The 22,068-nt window shown below is 44.8% G+C and overlaps 1 long non-coding RNA gene across 1 annotated transcript in view; it reads right to left on the reverse strand.

Moving 5' to 3' along the window:
• Nucleotides 1-15,730, reverse strand: part of LOC147097090 (uncharacterized) — a 34,492-nt gene extending 18,762 nt beyond the window's left edge. Inside the window, exon 1 of the long non-coding RNA XR_015074438.1 lies at nucleotides 15,594-15,730. This is a non-coding gene — a long non-coding RNA (uncharacterized LOC147097090). The remainder of the gene's footprint in view (nucleotides 1-15,593) is intronic.
• Between the last annotated feature and the right edge of the window lie 6,338 nt (nucleotides 15,731-22,068).

Here is a 22,068-nt window from a genome sequence, read left to right on the forward strand (position 1 = left end):
GAGATCGATAGATTTTTGGATATTAAGGGAATCAAGGGCTATGGGGATAGTGCAGGAAAGTGGAGATGAGGTAGACGATCAGCCATGATCTCATTGAATGGTGGAGAAGGTTAGAAGGGCCAACTGGCCGACTCCTGCTCCTATTTCGTATGTTATCATTCTGGATTATGTTTTGAGTGATTTTTGGACTCTCAAGGGATATGGAGATCGGGCTGGAAAGTGGAGTTGAGGTTGAAGATCGGCCATGATCTTATTGAATGGCAGAGCAGGCTCGAGGGGCCGAATGGCCTACTCCTGCTCCTAATTCTTATGTTCTTATGTATCATGGTTTGCAGACAGGTGCTCCATCAGACCAAGCTCTGCACTACAGAAATAGAAAAGGGTATTGACTTAGTCAATGTGTGAGGTCAACCTGAGCACCCTCCACATTAATGTCAGGTGTCCTGGGAGTTGCAATGACTCGTACATCCTGCGACCGCCCAACATTCGAAACCTCTTCCAATTCAGTATCAAGCTGGATGGAAGGTTTCTGTGGAAATCTGCCTATCTTCTTCAACCTTGGCTGACAGTATCAGTCACCCTTGAACTATGGGGACCACTCTGTGAAAGTGATAACAGTGGGGGTGACTGTCCTTGTGAAATCTGTGTCCGCTTCTTCATTTCCAGTCTCCAGTGCAGCGGAATCTGCCTGTTGGCTGCAGAGTTTTATGTGTGAAGAGTTTGGACAGTCTCAGCTAGTTCCTAATGAGCATAGGTCCACAGCAAAATACTGTCACTAATTTGGCGCTAGCTTCAATTTCACTGAGTGACGCTACAGAATGGTGATTTGGAAAATGGAAAAAAATGATCCACTGGTGAAAAAGGTTGTTGGGGCAGTGTAGAGCTTTACTGGGAATGTTTGATGGGGACAGTGTAGGGGGGGCTTTACTCTGTATCTAACCCGTGCTGTACCTGCCCTGGGAGTGTTTGATGGGGACAGTGCAGAGGGAGCTTTACTCTGTATCTAACCCGTGCTGTACCTGCCCTGGGAGTGTTTGATGGGGACAGTGTAGAGGGAGCTTTACTCTGTATCTAACCCGTGCTGTACCTGCCCTGGGAGTGTTTGATGGGGACAGTGTAGAGGGAGCTTTACTCTGTATCTAACCCGTGCTGTACCTGCCCTGGGAGTGTTTGATGGGGACAGTGTAGAGGGAGCTTTACTCTGTATCTAACCCGTGCTGTACCTGCCCTGGGAGTGTTTGATGGGGACAGTGTAGAGGGAGCTTTACTCTGTATCTAACCCGTGCTGTGCCTGCCCTGGGAGTGTTTGATGGGAGAGTGTAGAGGGAGCTTTACTCTGTATCTAACCCGTGCTGTACCTGCCCTGGGAGTGTTTGATGGGACAGTGTAGAGGGAGCTTTACTCTGTATCTAACCCGTGCTGTACCTGCCCTGGGAGTGTTTGATGGGACAGTGTAGAGGGAGCTTTACTCTGTATCTAACCCGTGCTGTACCTGCCCTGGGAGTGTTTGATGGGACAGTGTAGAGGGAGCTTTACTCTGTATCTAACCCGTGCTGTACCTGCCCTGGGAGTGTTTGATGGGACAGTGTAGAGGGAGCTTTACTCTGTATCTAACCCATGCTGTACCTGCCCTGGGAGTGTTTGATGGGACAGTGTAGAGGGAGCTTTACTCTGTATCTAACCCGTGCTGTACCTGCCCTGGGAGTGTTTGATGGGACAGTGTAGAGGGAGCTTTACTCTGTATCTAACCTGTGCTGTACCTGGCCTGGGAGTGTTTGATGCTGACAGATGGTGCCCAGATGGCCTTTAACATGAATAAATAAAAAGCAGATCCTATCCCCTTTTCAACAGAATTTACAAACTCACTGTGTGGTGCAGTAATGTTTCCCATGTTTAAGTTGTCCTTGGGTTTCCCTGACGACTGCAGACAAGTGATTGGCAAATGTGGGGAGGGATATATAGTCTGCTTCCTGCACCCACCGATCACAGCACTGACATCCCTCATCTTGATGACCACATAATTCACAAAAAAAAATTCATATTCAGGTGACTGAATAATCATAAACCATTTTTAGTATATGGGATTCTGGAACTTCTCCCAGTGTCTTGGGAAGCAAGTTCTACAATTCCGTTTGTTTATAATTAAGCCCACTGCTTAATGGTGACTGAGTGAGTAAAATATTGTTTTTGTTGCACAGGATTACAGGGGACTGTTTACCCGAGTTTTTGGGGATTGTATTCTATGATTCCTTCCATTTTTTCTGTGTAAAAAAGCAAAGTTAGTGGCCTTGCTCATCATTTTTGTATGCAGGTGCAATCCCCAAAACAATGTTCCGTTTATCCAGGACTTTCTGTACTTTGTGGGGTCCCAACACCAAGTGTGGATACAGGGATCTGGTTCTACCACATTTCGCATGGTGGCCGCTTCCAAAGGAATAAACTGGCAGTGAGTAACACACAAAATAGCTGCCCCATATAGTGCATTGTGCATGATTCAAGCACTCGTTTCTATATAGTGTGCACTGTACAGGACTGACTCACTCGGAGCCTTTCAGACTCCGAGAAAGGGAGGAGAGAAACTGGAAAGAAACAGAAGAGCAATAAAATAACAGAGAAAAAAAATGACAGGGAAGTGAAACAAAAGGAAAACAGTAAACAACACTGGAAAAAAGACAAAGCAAAAATATTGAGAAAGATATTTCTCCTCCTTCTTAAAAACCTCTCCAACTATGCTTTCAGTTTCCCCTCACTCTCCCCCCGCCTGCCTCAACAACAACTTGCATTTATATAGCACCTTTTAACATAGTAAAACATCCCAAGGTGTTTCACAGGAGGGTTAGCAGACAAAAGTTGACACCGAGCCACATAAGGAGATATTAGCACAAGTGACCAAAAGCTTGGTCAAAGAGGTGGGTTTTAAGCAGAGTGTTAAAGGAGGAGAGACAGAGAGATTTGGGGAGGGAATTTCAGAGCTTAGGGCCTCGGCAGCTGAAGGCACGGCCGCCAATGGCGGGGCACAGGAAGTGAGGGATGCGCAAGACGTTAGTTGGAGGAACATAGAGTTCTCAGACGGTTGCAGGGCTGGAGGAGGTTACAGAGATCGAGAGGGGGCAAAGCCATGGAGGGATTTGAACACGAGGGTGAGAATTTTATAATCGAGGCGTTGGTGGACTGGGAGCCAGTGTAGGTCAGCGAGCACAGGGGTGATGGGTGAACGGGACTTGGTGCGAGTTAGGACATGGGGGCAGCAGTGTTTTGGATTAGCTCAAGTTTATGGAGGGTGGAAGATGGGGCACGGGCCAGGAGAGCGTTGGAATAGTCAAGGTTGCAGTTAACAAAAGGCATGGATGAGAGTTGTCATGAATCTTACCATTCATGTAGAAATGACTCATGAGATAACACTGGGCGGCCAGCTGGTGGCGCCGCCCAAGGAAAGTATAAATATTCGGGCGTGGGCCCAGCTTGCTCAGGACCTAGTGATGTAACTAGAACTCATGGTTGTGAAACAGTTGATTAAAGCCTTATTTTATACTCAAACAAAGTGCTTAGTAGTTTTCTTACGTCAAGGGTTTCAGCAGCAGTTGGGCTGAGGCAGGGGTGGAGACCGGCGATATTACAGAGGTGGGAATAGGCGGTCTTTGTGTTGGAAGCTCAGCTCAGGGTCAAATCGGATGCCAAGGAGGCAAACAGTCTGGTTCAGCCTGAGACAGTGACCAGGGACGGGGATGCAATCAGTGGCTGGGAAACAGAGTTTATGGTGGGGGACCCTCCTCATAATCTCCCACTCGTTTGGCATGGTGCCCTCTTTCTTCTCATTACGTGCTCGGAGATGTTCTCCTACATGAGGAACATTGTACAAATGGAAATTGCTGCTGTTTGATGTGTAAAATCTTCTCTGAAGCTGTTTTTCGGCAATGAAAACCCAGTTTTTCCAAAACCTGGATGGTGATAGCCAGGGAAAAGAAGAATCCAAAGGAAATAAAAGATTTAAAACAAAGTTATAAAAGATAGGTTGCATAGAGGGGAAAGTAAAATTAAAATTTCGACAAAGGGAGACTGAGAGAGACTGGGGAGAAAGTTGTGTTTTTATATTTTTATTTAAAATTGTGTTCTTGGTATTTATGCCCTTACTTCTCAATGGGTCAGTGTTACAGTGATAAAGCTTTGCTACTGAATCAGAAATATTATTTTCAGTTTCACAGTGCATGAGCTGAAAATTAAGAAAATCAGCCAGCCCAGGGAGACAGGAGTCTCCACCAAGTTGACTTCAGTTCAGTATTTTTCCTTCACAAACATGAATAAGAACAGATCAAGAAAACCATTGTCGCAACTGTTATTTTAGCTTTTTTCATATTTTTAAAATACATTGAAAAATGTTGGTGGACAGACGGCAGTCTGGTCACGATAAGGGAGCAGCAGCTAAAACTGCTTGTTCGGCATCACATGACACGGAACACTTTGGGCCAATGATTATTGCAAGCTGTATGTGTTGTACATTGTTAAACAGAATTAAAACTGAAGTCAAAAAGGAAAACATGGAATATTTATACCCCAAAAAATTGGGAATATGGAAGTTCAAAGTAAGGACATTTTTTCCTCGTCTTAAAGGAAACTATGCAAGAATCTGTGCCTTATAAAAACTCTTCCTAAAATTATTTAATCACAAAAAATAACTGCACCTTTACCTCAAAAACCAGGGAACTGTTAAGAGTGTTGCAAATGGCCTCTCACTCCTGAGCATAAGCCAGTAATGCCTGCTGTGGGCTCAGCGATGATGCCCTCTGCAGCCAAATAGCCCACCACCTCGGCTCACACACGAGGCGTGCTAGTTGTGTGCGGTACCGGTGGATGTCTGGTGTTCATGGAATTGTACCCAAGCAAAGCTTCAGGGGAGGGTTGTTTATTTTTTGGTGAGCCAGTGGCTCAGTGGGCAGCACCATCGCCTCTGAGTCAGTCCCACTCCAGAGACTTGAGCACAAAAATCGAGGCTGAAACTCCGGTGCAGTGCTGAGGGAGCGCTGCACTGTCGGAGGTGCCGTCTTTCGGATGAGATGTTAAACCGAGGCCCCGTCTGCACACTCAGGTGGCTGTAAAAGATCCCAGGGCACTATTTCGAAGAAGAGCAGGGGAGTTATGCCTGGTGTCCTGGCCAATATTTATCACTCCATCAACACCACTAAAACAGATTATCTGGTCTCATTATCACATTGCAGTTTGTGGGAGCTTGCTGTGCGCAAATTGGCTGCTGCGTTTCCTACATTACAACAGTGACGACACTTCACAAAGTACATCAAGTAGATCCAGTAAGTAATCAAGAAACTACTGTAAACTAAGTTACCTAATTACAAATTTAATTAAACAAAACAAGGCCATATAGAGATGGCAGTGCAGGCGGTGTGCCACAACTGCAGCATGTGGGAGTTTGTGGAGAGCATTGTGATCCCGGACAACCACGTTTGCAGTAAGTGCCTGCATCTTGAGGAACTTCAGCTCAGAAATTTTGAGCTGGAGTCTGAGGTGCAGACACTGCGGGGCATCAGGGATGGGGAGAGTTACCTGGGCACTTTGATCCAGGAGGCAGTCACAGCCCTTAGGTTAGGTAGTGGTCTGGTTCGTGGTCAGGGACAGGAGGGTCTGACTGCAACTCAGGCAGGTAAGAGGACCCCAGGTGCAGTGCTGGAGGAGCCTCAGCCTTTGCCCTTGTCCAACAGGTATGAGGTTCTTGCTGCCTGTGTGGATGAGGGAAAAGCCTGCAGGATGGATGAGCAAGCTGGCCACGGCACCATGGTGCAGGAGGCCATTCAATTGGGGGGAGTGAAAGGGAATGTAGTTGTGGTAGGGGACAGTATAGTCAGGGGGATAGATACTGTTCTCTGCAGCCGCGACCGAGAGTTCCAAAGGTTCTGTTGCCTGCCCGGTGCCAGGGTTAAAGACCTCTCCTCACGGCTGGAGGAGAACTTGGAGTGGGAGGGGGAGGATCCAGTTGTCGTGGTCCACGTAGGAACCAACGACATAGGTAGAACTAGGAATGAGGTTCTGCTGAGGGAGTTTGAGGAGCTAGGATCCAAATTAAAAAGCAGAACCTCAAAGGTTATAATCACTGGATTGTTACCCGAGCCACGTGCAAATTGGCACAGGGACAAACAGATTAGAGGTTTAAATGCGTGGCTCAGAGTGGTGTGGGAGGAAGGGGTTTCAGTTTATGGGGCACTGGCACCAGTACTAGGGAAAGAGGGAGCTGTTCCATTGGGATGGGCTCCACTTAAACCGGGCTGGGAGCAGTGTCCCAGTGAACGGAATAACTAGGGCAGTAGACAGGGCTTTAAACTAATGAAGTGGGGGGTGGGAGGATTCAGGAAAGAGTAAATTTAAAAGCAGCGAGAGAAATGTCAAGGCTCGAGAGCAGAGTAGAGTTTTGGGTAAAAATAAGCAGAGTGGGTCAGGAAGGGACAGAGAGAGTAACAAAGGTAATAAGGCATCAGTGGCTAAGGTGACATCAGGGAAAAAGAGAAATAAGTCAAAGCTAAAGGCACGATATCTGAATGCGCGAAGCATTCACAACAAAATAGATGAATTAATAGCGCAGATAGACATTAATAGGTTTGATCTAATAGCCATTACGGAGCCGTAATTGCAATGTGGCCAAGGTTGGGAACTAAATATTCCAGGATACTTAACTTTTAGAAGAGATAGGCTAAATGGAAAAGGAGGAGGGGTAGTCCTGATAATAAAGGATGGGATAAAGACAGTAGAGAGAAAGAATCTTAGCTCTGAAAATCAAGAAGTAGAATCAGTTTGGGTGGAGCTAAGAAACAGCAAGGGGCAGAAAACATTGGTGGGAGTTGTTTATAGGCCCCCAAGCAGTAGTTATAATGTAGGGCAGAGGATAAATCAGGAAATTAGAGGCGCATGTAACAAGGGTAATACAGTAATCGTGGGGGACTTTAATCTACATATAGACTGGGCAAACCAAATTTGCTGTAATCGTGTGGAGGACGAATTCATGGAATGTCTGCAAGATAGTTTTCTAGATCAGTATGTTGAGGAACCAACTAGGGAACAGGCTATTTTAGATCTAGTATTGTGCAACGAGAAAGGGTTAATTAATAACCTTGTAGTAAAGGGGCCTTTAGGGAAGAGTGACTATAATATGATAGAATTTTATATTGAGTTTGAAAGTGATTTAGTCAAATCCGAAACTAGGGTCTTAAATCTAAACAAAGCAAACTATGTCGGTATGAGGGGCGAGTTGGCAAAGGTAGATTGGGAAACTACATTAAAAGGTATGACAGTGGACGAGCATACCTAGCATTTAAAGAATTAATACATAATTTACAACAAATATACATTCCCTTAAGGCACAAAAACCCCACAGGAAAAGTGGTCCATCCGTGGCTAACAAGAGAAGTTAAAGATAGTATTAGATCAAAGGAAGAGGCTTATAATGTTGCCAAAAAGAGTAGTAAGCCTGAGGATTGGGAAGATTTTAGAATTCAGCAAAGGAGGACCAAGAAATTGATAAAGAAAGGGAAAATAGAATATGAGAGTAAACTAGCGAGAGACATAAAAACAGACTGTAAAAGCTTCTATAGGTATGTAAAAAGGAAAAGATCAACAAAAGTAAATGTGGGTCCCTTACAGGCTGAGACAGGAGAAATTATAATGGGGAATAAGGAAATGGCAGAGAAATTAAACAAATACTTTGTGTCTGTCTTCACGGAAGATGACACAAAAAACATTCCGGAAATAGTGGAGAACCAAGGGTCTAGCGAGAATGAGGAACTGAAAGAAATTAGTATTAGGAAAAAAAATAGTACGGGAAAAATTAATGGGACTGAAAGCCGATAAATCCCCATGACCTGATGGCCTACATCCTAGGGGTTTGAAAGAGGTGGCTATAGAGATAGTGGATGCATTGGTTGTCATTTTCCAAAATTCCATAGATTCTAGAACGGTTCCCGCGGATTGGAAGATAGCAAATGTAACCCCACTTTTTAAGAAAGGAGGGAGAGAGAAAACGGGGAACTACAGACCAGTTAGCCTGACATCAGTAGTAGGGAAAATGCTAGAATCTATTATTAAGGACATGGTAACAGGGCACTTAGAAAATAATAATAGGATTGGGCAGTCAACGCGGATTTATGAAAGGGAAATCATGTTTGACGAATCTGTTAGAGATTTTTGAGGTTGTAACTAGCAGAGTAGATAAGGGGGAACCAGTGGATGTACTGTATTTGGATTTTCAGAAGGCATTCAATAAGGTGCCACACAAGAGGTCATTAAACAAAATTAGGGCTCATGGGATTGGGGGTAATATACTAGCATGGGTTGAGGATTGGTTAACGGACAGAAAACAGAGAGTAGGAATAAATGGGTCATTTTCGGGTTGGCAGGCTGTAACTTGTGGGGTACCGCAAGGATCAGTGCTTGGGCCTCAGCTATTCACAATCTATATCAATGATTTGGATGAGGGGATCAAATGTAATATATCCAAGTTTGCTGATGATACAAAGCTGGGTGGGAATGTAAGTTGTGAGGAGGATGCAGAGGCTTCAAAGGGATCAAGGGGCTAAGTGAGTGGGCAAGAACATGGCAAATGGAATATAATGTGGAGAAATGTGAAGTTATCCACTTTGATACGAAAAATAGAAAAGCAAAGTATTTTTTAAATGGTGAGTGCGGTGTATGTAACCGTTCCACCTTTAAGAGAACTATTTTAAGAGATGCACTACTTTATCTTGGCTGCTGTATACTGTAATACCGGTGGTGACCACACCGGTATATAAGTGCTGTGTAATGATTTATTGGGCAGTTCAGCCTGACCTCCGACTAGTAAAGACCTGTTGAATTTACTCTTGTGGTCTGTGTGCAGTGATTCTTATTAACAATAACTAGAACACACAGACTTAACAGTGGCGACGATGACGATCTTACCCTGCGGCAGAGATATATCCAAGGCAGTTTAACGGGCGTCGAGAAGAGGCATCCGCCCTCATCATCCTGCTGAGAAAAGACTCGGGTCTGAAGAGCAAGGAAGAATCCTGACACGAAGCCTTCCATCGGCAACAGGCAGTGATCATCCCTTCTATCACGGTGGTGGGTAAGCCGATGAGCGACGAGCAGCAAGTCGGCCACGTTGGCTGTGAAGTAGGGGAGGGAAAAACGGAGGATATAAGGGCGGAGAACTCGACCACGGCCGGGGAAAAGAGCCGGACAGAAGTCGGGGCCAGAGGCGCTGAGACTGGGACAGCGTAAGGCACGGGAGCCGCGGTGAATGCAAACGCAGCCGGTGTAAAAGACCGGGCTGCAAGCGGGCTGGGAGACGCAACAGCGTCGAGAGAGAGCTCGACCGCGACCGGGGAAAAAGGCCGGGCAGCTACCGAGGCCGCGAGGCGCGGGATAAAATAAAAATAAAAAAACGTGGAGAACTCAGCCGCAGCCGGGGGAAAGGACCGGACTGCAAGAGGGGCTGGGAGGCACGATTTGAGAACCGCTGGGGAGGGCGAACGCAGCAATACGGCAATCGCCATTACAGCCAGCGGGGGAGAAAGGCAAACGCGGGAAGCCGCCATTTTCGTAGGCGGGGGAAGAAGACGAGCGCGGGAAACCGCCATTTTGAAAAAAAAAAAAAATTTCTTTTTGTTTCTCAAGAAGATTGTAAGGATGCCTAAGCGTGGTAACATCAACGATTTCAATCCCGATGTTGAAGATTGGGCCACGTATGTAGAACGCATAGAGATTTATTGTAAGGCAAATAAAATATCAGATGAAGATAAAGCACTAACCTTACTAAACTCAATGGGTGCGAAGACATACGGGCTATTGAAGCATCTTCTATCACCAGCTAAACCGGCGGATCAGGCCTTCGCTAATATTGTTGCTGTCCTGAGAAATCATTTGAACCCCACACCGCTGATGTTAGTGGAACGATTTAAATTTTATGCGAGAACGCAACTGAAAGAGGAAAGCAACGCGGAGTATTTAATTGAACTGCGTAAGCTAGCGAAATACTGTCAGTTTGGGGAAAGACTGACAGAGGCACTGAGAGACAAATTCGTGTGTGGATTGTCGAAAGAAGGAACACAAAAGCGGCTGCTTGAAGAGAATGATCTTACACTTGATAAGGCTGTCACTATTGCAGCATCGCACGAAGCCGCAGCGAGAGGCACTGCGGAAATGCAGCTGAAGGCAGCGGTACTCAGCGTAGATCAAATGGCTTTGGGTACAGCGAAATGTTATCGTTGTGGAAAGACAACACACGATCAGAACCAATGCTGGTTTAAAAATCAGGAATGTAGAAAATGTGGCAAGCTTGGTCACATAGCTAAAGTATGCCGGTCAGGAAAGAAGACCAGCAACAAAAAGTCACCGCAGGAAAAGTGCAGAAAGGTACATAAGGTGGCTGAGAAGAGTTCGGATGAACAGAATTCGGATTCAGACTCCAACAGCAAGGAACTGGGTAGTCTGAGAATTCACAATGTGAGTAAGGACGCTGACCTACAAACTATCTGGGTCACACTTCAGATAGCAGGAGTCCAAGTGAAGATGGAATTGGACACCGGATCGGCGTTGACGGTCATGAATAAGCAAGATTACAAAAGGTTATTCACACATATTCCCCTACGGGATACGGAGATAGTATTGCAGACATACACGGGGCAAAGAGTATACCCCATCGGAAAGATAAAAGTCAAGGTGGTACACAAGGGCAAAGAACACCAAGGAATGGACTTATATGTACTACCTGAGGGAGGTCCACCACTTCTGGGACGGGAGTGGATCAGGAAAATAAATATGGACTGGCACTCCCTAAAAGCAATAACGGTAGATTCCGGAAAAAAAAGATGTCAAACCTGAACGATTGTCCAGAATATTGGATGAGGTTAAAGAGGTGTTCCAACAGGGACTGGGAACACTGAGAGGAATTACGGCAAAAGTCAAGATTGCAGAACATGCAAACCCAAAATTTTTCAAAGCCAGACCGGTACCTTATGCGATACGACCTGCTGTGGAAGCTGAGCTGGAAGGGCTAGAACGTTCAGGAGTACTGTCTAAGGTGGACTGGAGTGAGTGGGCCACGCCCATTGTTCCCGTCATGAAGCGTTCATCGAGTAACAAGCCAGGGGAACCGGGGAAGGTCCGCATCTGTGGAGACTTCAAGATCACGGTTAATCCGGTGCTTCACACGGTGCAATATCCGCTTCCGCGGATTGAGGATATCTTTGCTTCATTGTCTGGCGGGAAACACTTCACCAAGATAGACCTGGCGCAAGCGTACTTACAGATGGAAGTTGAGGAAGAGTCGCGCCAGTATCTCACAATCAACACGCACAGAGGCTTGTATCGATATAATAGACTGGTTTTTGGAGTGGCTTCGGCTCCAGCAATTTGGCAGAGGGCCATGGAGCAGGTATTACAGGGAATTCCAAGCACTCAATGTTACTTGGACGATATCCTGATTACAGGAGATGACGATGAGGAACACCTTGCAAATTTGAAACTGGTGCTCACCAGATTGAAGGAATATGGACTTCGAGTTAATCGCCAGAAGTGTGAGTTCTTTCAGAAACGGATCTCGTACTGTGGTCATGTCATTGATCAGGAGGGGCTGCACAAGCCACCTGACAAGATCGAAGCTGTTGTGAAGGCTCCCGCTCCGGAAAATGTATCCCAGTTGAGGTCGTTCCTAGGGTTGATTAACTATTACCATAAGTTTCTGCCAAATCTATCCACGGTGCTGCACCCGCTGAACGCTCTTTTGCAGAAAGAAGTACCATGGAAGTGGAGCGAGGACTGTAAGAAGGCCTTTCGCAAAAGCAAGGCATTGATCACCTCAGAGGAAGTGTTGGCTCACTTCAACCCAACGCTACCTATTCGTTTAGCTTGTGATGCTTCTCCTTATGGTATTGGAGCAGTACTCTCACACAAGTTGCCAAATGGCTTGGAAAGGCCAGTCGCATTTGCATCCAGATCATTGACCTCCGCTGAGCGCAACTATGCTCAGATAGATAGGGAGGCTCTCAGCCTTGTGTGGGGAGTAAAGAAGTTTAATCATTACCTGCAGGGCCAGAAGTTTACACTGCTGACAGACCACCAGCCGTTGGTATCCATTTTTAACCCTAAGAAGGGTGTTTCGGTGATGACAGCACAGAGGCTCCAGAGATGGTCCCTTTTCCTAGGGGCACATCAATATCAGATAGAATTCAAAGGTACAAAGCAGCATGGTAATGCTGATGGGCTGTCGCGCCTGCCACTACCTACTGAGGAGGAGGCACTGACGGTTGACCCGGTGGAGTTATTTCACTCGACCATCATCGAATGTTTACCTGTCACCAATGCAAATATTGAAAGGGAGACTAGGAATGACCCGACACTGTCCCGGGTCTACGAATTGACAGTAAAGGGATGGCCAGCCCATGGTGATCCACTGTTACCGGCATTCTCAGCAAGACGAGAACAGCTGTCCATCTGTCAGGGAACATTGATGTATGGAACAAGGGTGATTATCCCTCCTAAGTTAAGAGAGAGAGTTCTAAAAGAACTACATGAAGGTCATCTGGGGGGAGTCAAGATGAAAAGCCTTGCTAGGGCTTATGTGTGGTGGCCGGGTATCGACCAACAGATAGAGGATCTGACGAAAAGCTGCTCAGGGTGCCAAAAAGTCCAAAATGCACTTCCAATTGCACCGCTGCATCCATGGGAATGGCCTTCAACCCCATGGCAACGTGTACATATTGACTTTGCTGGTCCATTCATGGATTCCATGTTTTTAATTGCGGTGGACGCACATTCTAAATGGCCAGAAGTGATTAAAATGACTACCACTACCTCGGAGAAGACGATCGCGGTGCTAAGAACGATATTTGCAAGAAATGGATTGCCAGAGCAAATATGTTCAGACAACGGACCACAGTTCGTGCCAGAGGAATTCCAGAAATTCCTGAAGAAGAATGGGGTGAAACATTATACCTCTGCCCCATATCATCCAGCTACGAATGGGCTGGCCGAGAGGTTTGTACTGACCTATCGAAACGCCACCCATGCAACAACAAACCAAAGTCCTGCCATGATGTTCTATAACAGGAGGTTGCGGTCCAGGTTGGACTTGTTAAAACCAAATGTGCGGAGGGAAGTCGAAAACAAACAGTTCCAGCATATCAATAACAAGCCCACTCGGAGTTTTGAAATAGGACAACCGGTGTTAGCCAGGGACTATAAAAACGAGAAATGGCAATCTGGAACAATTCGGGCCAGACAAGGACCCCTGATGTACACGGTAGATGTTGGTGAAAATGTAATGCGACGTCATGCTGACCAACTGGTGGGATCGAGAACAAGGGTCGAGCCCATGGTTACGACAGAGACAACCGTGGAGGAAGTTAGTGAACCTGAAGCATCTACCTCAGAAGTGAATATACCTGATGATGATGTCCTATCCATAGGGGATCAACTAGATGAGTCACCCCAGCAACGAGAACCAGAGACCCCTGAAAGGCGTTATCCGTCTCGGATCAGGAGGCCTCCTCAGAGACTGAATCTGTGAACTGTTTTTACATGAAGTTGTGTATATATGTTATTATGTTATGTTTAATGGGGAATATATACTGTTAAGCTAAAAAGGGAGGATTGTGGTGTATGTAACCGTTCCACCTTTAAGAACTATTTTAAGAGATGCACTACTTTATCTTGGCTGCTGTATACTGTAATACCGGTGGTGACCACACCGGTATATAAGTGCTGTGTAATGATTTATTGGGCAGTTCAGCCTGACCTCCGACTAGTAAAGACCTGTTGAATTTACTCTTGTGGTCTGTGTGCAGTGATTCTTATTAACAATAACTAGAACACACAGACTTAACAGTGAGAGATTGGGAAATGTTGGTGTTCAGAGGGACCTGGGTGTCCTTGTACACGAATCACTGAAAGTTAACATGCAGGTACAGCAAGCAATTAGGAAAGCAAATGGTATGTTGGCCTTTATTACAAAAGGATTTGAGTATAAGAGTAAAGATGTCTTACTGCAATTATATAGGGCCCTGGTGAGTCCACATCGGGAGTAGTGATACTTGTCATAGAGGGAGTGCAACGAAACATAGAAAAATAGGAACAGGAGTAGGCCATTCGATATGATCTTGGCTGATCCTCTCTCTCAATACCGTATTCCTGCTCTCTCCCCATACCCCTTGATGCCTTTTGTGTCTAGAAATCTATCTATCTCCTTCTTAATTATATTCAGTGACTTGGCCTCCATAGCCTTCTGTGGTAGAGAATTCCACAGGTTCACCACCCTCTGAGTGAAGAAATTTCTCCTCATCTCAGTCCTAAATGTCCTACCCCGTATCCTGTGACCCCTCGTTCTAGATCCCCCAGCCAGGGAAAACATCCAGTCTGTCTAGCCCTGTCAGAAGGTTCACCAGACTGGTTCCTGGGATGGGGGGATTGTCCTATGAGGAGAGATTGAGTAGACTAGGCCTATATTCTCTAGAGTTTAGAAGAATGAGAGGTGATCTCATTGAAACATACAAAATTCTTACAGGGCTTGACAGGGTAGATGCTGGGAGGATGTTTTCCCTGGCTGGGGAGTCTAGAACCAGGGGTCACAGTCTCAAAATAAGGGGGCGGCCATTTAGGACTGAGATGAGGAGACATTTTTTCACTCAAAGGGTGGTGAATCTTTGGAATTCTCTACCCCAGAGGGCTGTGGAGGCTCAGTTGTTGAGTATATTCAAGACAGAGATCGATAGATTTTTGGATATTAAGGGAATCAAGGGATATGGGAATAGTGCAGGAAAGTGGAGTTGAGGTTGAGGATCAGCCATGATCTTAATGAATGGTGGAGCAGGCTCGAGGGGCCAAATGACCTAATCCTGCTCCTATTTCTTATGTTCGTATATGCTTCTTGGCTGTAAAGCACATTGGGGCATCCTGAGCTTCATGTTTCATCTATGCTTCAGTTATACAGGGCATTGGTGAGACCACATCTGGAGTACTGTGTACAGTATTGGTCTCCTTATTTAAGGAAGGATGTAAATGCGTTGGAAGCAGTTCAGCGGTTTACTAGACTAATACCTGGAATGGGCGGGTTGTCTTATGAGGAAAGGTTGGACAGGCTAGGCTTGTATCCGCTGAAGTTTAGAAGAGGTGACTTGATTGAAACATGTAATGTCCTGAGGGGTCTTGACAGGGTGGATGTGGAGAGGATGTTTCCTCTTGTGGGAGAATCTAGAACTAGGGGTCACTGTTTAAAAATAAGGGGTCGCCCATTTAAGACAGAGATGAGGAGAATTTTTTCTCACAGGGGGTTGTGAGTCTTTGGAACTCTCTTCCTCAGAGGGCAGTGGAAGCAGAGTCTTTGTATATTTTTATGCAGAGGTAGATAGATTCTTGATAAGCAAGGGGGTGAAATGTTATGGGTAAGCGGGAATGTGGCGTAATCGGATCAGCTATGATCTTATTTAATGGCGGAGCAGGCTCGAGGGGCCGAGTGGCCTACTCCTGCTCCTAATTCGTATGAGGTCGTGAAAGGTGCTATAGAAATGCAAGTCTTTCTTTTATTATTCCCCGGGAATTTCTTACTCTTGTTAAGTACCTACATCAATAAAACACAGCCAAGTCTCCTTCGCAGCCGGCTGTATCAGGGCGGCGAGCTACATCTCTCCACCACCCTTCATGTGGCGAGTCCGCCTCTCGAGCTCAGCGCCGTCAATACAAAGGCCAACGCCGCCGAGCGGCTGGCCCTCCCAATCACTGATTGGCTGCTGGTGATGCGGGGCGAAGTGCGGAGCTGTGTGATTAGGCCGTTTCGCCGCGGTCACTCCCCGCTGATTGGCTGATGAAGACCCGAAAGCCCCGCCTTCCAACCTTGCGTGACCCGATTGGTTTCTGGCTTGATACGACTTTGCTCCGGTGGGAGGGGAAGCCAATCACAGCCCGCTACGCTGAGTAATAAGCTGGATGAGCTTGAAAGTCACGGACAAAGTCAATGCTTTGAACTAGAAGTGCGTGGATTGCAGGGAGGGTGAGTGCCAGTCTCGAAAGCGTGCAGGTAATAGATTTTAAAGGTACAATTAAACGGCAATTTCTTTCATTTGTCCAATTTGGCGGCAGCTAAAAATACAACATTAAATATTCGGTAAGTGCATATTTAGTATCAACTTAACGAAATAAAAAGATGAGCTAAAATAGCAATTAAACACAAGCCAGCCAAACACAAATAAACAGAGAGAACTAAATGCAAGTGAAATGATACAGTATGAGCACTCTCACTGCTCGTCCCCTATAGCGAACTAACCAAATTCAGTTCTCTCTAAGGTCTCCAGCATAGCGCAGTTAGAACACTTTCAACTGACTGGCTCCAGATCAAATCTGGGAGTATTTGACAGCATCACCACCTGGGACGTTGAGAAAATGTTTCAATATCATTAGTATTCTTCAACACGTCCCAAATACTTTAGTTCATATTTGCAATTATCATTCCTCGTCCTCGGAAGGGACTGACCCTTAAATTGGGGACTTAAGGGATTCTACAGATTAAAATAATTTAATTTAGGTGTTGCATATATTATTTCCCAGTAATCAATTCTTCACCTTGCTGTATTAGGTTAATTTTAAATTCTGCAGTGTGGGTCATTTAACCCAGCGCATACTAGTTGTTGGGAAGGGGGGGGGGGGGGGGGCGGGGCCCTTCACAGTACATTATATAAACAGTGCATAAATTGATTAATAATTCACTCCCAGGTATCTTTAATTCTGTTCAGTGTTACATTAAGTGAATTGGTACCGGAGTAGAACAGAAATGGACCTTGAATTTGACCACTGAAGTATCTACCTCAGTCTAATATAAAAGATCACAAATATATTTACCCAATACTATGTCCAAGTAACAAAACCTAGAGAAACTGATGCCATTCAAACAGCTCTGGATCAATTAAGCAAATACGTTAAATATTAGGTTATGCACACAGGAACAGGAAGTGTATACACAGGGAACAGATGTCAGAGGGCAATGGTGAAACGGTTGTTGGTGCGACTGACTATTCAGAAAGGATCTAGTCTAGTCACTATGAAGCTGTCATTGACAAAGCCCCTCAAGAGCACTTGATTGTTAGGACAAAAGTAAAGATGAAAGAAGGACCAGTGATTCCAAAACTTGGAGCTTGAAGTGATCCATGTTTTTAAACTAAGGCACAAAACAAAAATCATTCCTTTCCTCCCACACCAGAAAAATAGGGCATGTAGTTAATGCATTTAAATAAAGATGGATGACTCTGATTAGTAACATAATAGGTACAAGAATAAATACAGATGCTTGACTGTGATGCAGAACATAAATGGAATGTACTATTTTGCATTAGACTGTTTTTAAAATGGAGGTCTGCGAGGGGTTCTCACAGGGTCCACAAGGTCTTGAGCGCCAGAAGGGAATAGAATGGTAGCAGAGCAATAGCGGAGGCAGTGAGCCAAGAGAGTTGCACCATTTTGAGGAGTGTTTGAACACTCTGCAGTTGTAGGGCATTGCCCCAATTACATTTCCATGGCTTGAGCTCAACAAACAGTCCTCAGCCTTTCAAAATAGGTGCTCCAGTTACATGCCCATCAGACAACCCCGTGGCTTGAACTTCAGAAGGCAAACTTTGATGAAATAAAGAGGCCATGGATTTCAGGTGACATTTTGAATGCTGTAAAATAAATATTGCAGTTTTGGAACCTTCATTGCTTCCAAATTGCACCACAGACTTTTTCCATCAACATGGGGAAATAAATACCTGTCAATTTACAATAATGTACAACCCCAAAATGGAGATATTGATTTTATTTTATTACATTAAGCACCCCTGTAGATCAGCAGTGTCTGCAGCCCAGGCAAAGCAGTCCTCTTTTGCCGTTATACTTTATTTGGTGGTTTTGTGGCTGAGTTTTCAAAGGGCTGTTTTTAGTGCTATTGCCTCATTAGAGAATAAATCCTAAATCAGAACAGCAAGATCAGTTAACAACTTGAGATATACACAAATTAACAGGAACATGGATTTAAAAATGAACACTCAATGTGTGCACCAAAACAACACAAAGACTAAAAGCGGTGGTAGAGAAATAGTAGAAATTCAAATCTCATTACCATAGAGCACAAGTGGTGTTGCATTGTGCTTTTTGTAAGTTTGAACAAAATTTGAAAACCATTGGATGCCAAATTATCAAACACTCCCACTCCTTTTACAGGGAGGACACCACAAATAGTTTAAAGAGAGCTCTATCCAAACTGAAGTTTTAGGATTTAATGAAAAGTCATTTTAATTACATTGGCATGTCAGATCCAAAAACAAAACATTTAAGACCCACCAGGGTGAAGGCTTCTTAAAGACATTGCATACAAGAATTCCAAGGTCGTCTAGGCACACATTAAGGACTGAAACATAGGTAATCACACTCTGCAAAACCTAGGAGCAAATCACCAGGCAGTCCTCGAACCTGCTCATTCTTGTGTTTTTATTTTATACCAAAGGAGATAGCTGGTCAAATATGGATAATGTAGGATGTAATGGGTAGGTAACTTGGGGATGCCTTGATGGCTCAACTGGCAAAGGCACAAAGTAGCTGAGCAACATAGGCCAGGAAGGTCCCAGGTTTGATCCACGCTTTGAAATTAACATGTCAGTCAGCACAGCAGTGGGACAATACAATTAGCCTCAGCATCTCTGGGCTACAGGGGGAGAAATTGAGTTCCTTTCTAGGTGACCCCTGATAGAAATTTCTGAACAGTGAACTTGGCTGTGTTGCCCCATGTCAAATATCCTTCCAAACTCTGTCTGACCTTGCATGAAGAATGGTGGATAGGGCAAGATACGAGAAGGCAACTGGTGTCTGAAACCGTACCCCAGAAAGCAGTTAATGCCTTTTGTAAATAGCCGGGTGGTGAAATCCAGGAAAGAAATTAAACTCCCCACCCCCACTGCCAGGGAGAAAGAAAAAAAGGCAAGGCATGGAGAAAACCATGTAGAGCCTTTCCTCAGGACCCAATAAGCTAGTTGTTGCAGATTGTACATGGTATAACAGACTGACGTGTACATGGTATAACAGACTGACGTATGGGTTAGATCAGGAGTGCCTCACCCTCTGGAGTAGTGGACCAGGTCCTCGTAAGCAGGCCGCCTGTTTAAGGATATCTAACTTTAGCATAGATGCAAAGTGGAAAACTGCTTTGCCAGAATGTAATGTTTACTGTGAATATACCCCAAATTGCTCTCACCACCTTAACTTCAATCACCTCAAATTGGGCCCAGCAGTATTGTGGATAGCAGAGGCAGGTTCCAAATGAAGGAGCAGTTCTGCTAGGACCAGAACCTACATGTTTAATCTGGTGCATTCCTGCCGATAGCCAGTAATGCGGAGATTATTAAAAAAAAACCATAAACCCACCAGATCATCTGTTTCCACCTGCAGGACGGATCAAAACACAGCTCCATGAGCAGGATCAGAAAGTAGGCTGGATAACAACCACCGAGCTGGATGGTCTAATTGCATTCCACCCTTGATGAAAACTCATGCAATTTTGAAACATTCACTTCATGGTATTAATGGAAAGCATCAAATTGAGTTTGTACAGTTCCAATTTTTGAGAATACAGGCAGCAGCTAGTCAAGGGTTAAAGGAAAAAATGCTTAGTGCTTGGCTTTGAAGTTTCTCTAGTTCAGTTTGTGTCCTTGATCAATTGTTAAGAGTTTGTTGTCTCAAATCTAATTAACACCATTGTACCTTTGAAAGAAAGGATGTCCCTGGAACAGTGTGCAAAAGTTCTTATACAGGATTTGGCACTATATTTTAAAAAGGTACATATTGTACAGGATGTGGCAATTTAAAAACAATTTTTCATACTGTATTTTGCATAATTCACTGGACAACACAAACTTCCTCTGGATCAAATAAATCAACCTTGAATGCCCACCTATCACTTGTGCTTGCTGACCTCCACTGGCTCTTTGTCCCCAACAACTTAAAATGCTCATCTGTATGTTTAAATCCCTTCACTGCCTCATCCCTCCCTACCTCAAACACTCCAAGAACTCTGCATCTTCCAGCTTTGGCCTCTTGTGCATTGTCTTCCCCCACCCATTGACAGCAGTACCTTCAGCTATCTAGGCCCCATGCTCTGGAATTCCTTCCCTAAACCCCTCTGCCATTCTCCAAGCTTTTGGTCACCCCTCATAACTTCTTTGGGATAAATGCAAGTTGTTGTTTAGGGTACAAGTTCTGTCCCCTTGATGCAGCTTTCATTTTCATTGCTTTGACAGTTTAGCTCAGATTAAAAATGACAAGTGAGGAACTCCTCAAACGTCATCCTTGCCAGCCTCCTGATTTTCTCTCTGCCCACCCCCACTACTAACTCAACTTCCCTTGTGCTTGCTGATCTATATCGTCATCTCACACCCTAAATTTAAAATTCTCACCCTAGTCTACAAATTCCTCCACAGCCTTTACTCACCCTATCTCTGCAAATCATGGTCTTGTAGCCCCTCCGACTTTCCGACTCTCGTGTATTCGCTCCACCCCACATTCCATTTTTATAGTAGAGCCTTTGGCTGCCTTGGCTCCACTCGAGTAGTCCCTTCCCAACCCCCACCCACCTTTGAAAGCCTCCTCAAAACCCAGCTTTGTCTAAGCTTTCCAGTCACTTCTCCTAACTCGTCAAAGGCTTTGCACCTGTTCCTTTTCTCCTGTGAAGCACCGTGGAACATTTTCTACATTAAAAAAGTGCTACACAAATGCAAGTTTTGTTGCATTTCAAATGAAACTTTCTGCACGAAGGATACAAATCGAGACACGAAACAGATGCCGAAAATCAAACGTTCACGTTTCACTGTGCTAGTACATGACTGTTTAATCCTGCAGAAGAGCTGCGAAAGCAGTTAGTTTGGATGGGACCACGTGATGTTAAATATAGGATTATTTTGGATTCTGTATTAATTCAACTCAGACAAACAGGCCAAGGCAATGTTTCTATATATTTACTGGGCAATTGCACTTTAAATTATAAGCACAGTTGGAATTTTAGCCTGTACAAACTCAGATCTAGGTTTTGAATACATCAACTGAGGCAACTGCGAAAGAAGTCACGTCTAAGTAAACTCCAGTGTGCAGTTTACTTCAGTTGGGGTAATTGTTAGCCAAGTGGCATGCTGTCTATACAAGGCCATAAAAAAATATAGCCTTCTGGATTTTTGAGAGAGCAGGGAAGGAAAAAGAGATGACGACATCCACATGGGAATTGCTGTGATACTACTGAAAGAAAAACATTGGTCCGTAATTTGCGGTTAGCGGCGAAGCAAAGGCGTTCGCCACTGGCCCCGAAGAAAGCTGCCTACAAAGATCGCGATCTCTGGCAAGAAATTTGCCTTTTGCGACACGCAATTGATTTCAGCGCTCTGTAGTGGGAATGCCTTGGGTGGTGCTGCTGTGATGTCAACAAGCTGTCTATGCAGCCAATCACATTGCAGAATTCTCAGACAAGCAACCAGGGAACGAGAAGCTTTTAAAAAATGTTAGAGCGGAACAAAGATTGGGACTCTCACATGGGGAGAAGGTAAAAATATAATGAACAAACTAAGAAAAGAATCGTGCTTTAAAAGTTTTTTTTATTGTAATTTTTAAAATCATAATGGAGAAATTTGTCACTCCACAAATATAAAAATTTGTTTTTTCAGGACCAGGACATTTGTTCACCAGTCAACAGGCTGTTAAAACCCCAGTTACACCTATTCCATCAAGGCTTAACATTTAATGGGGTATTGACCAGCGATATTAGCACGGAAAAGCCCAAGTTTTCAATCCGTTTCACGGAGTACACTGATTGCCGGCTATTTTTGGGGGGGGGGGGGGGGGGTGGCACAGCGCATCCAGTGTCGGAGCAATGAATGACCGACCGCAACGTCAGGATTTTCACGTTTAGATGCACAGGCGCTACACCCTGAAGTTGGTCAGTTTCAGAGGGGTAATATCTGCCGGCAGAGTTCGCTATTACCCACTGCAAATTCCGGTCCAATATTTGTAAAAGAAACATGTCAATAAGTGTAACCC

The sequence above is a fragment of the Somniosus microcephalus genome, chromosome 33, assembly GCF_052327205.1.
Source record: "Somniosus microcephalus isolate GS21.2 chromosome 33, FLI_Smic_1.0, whole genome shotgun sequence".
NCBI lineage: Eukaryota > Metazoa > Chordata > Chondrichthyes > Squaliformes > Somniosidae > Somniosus > Somniosus microcephalus.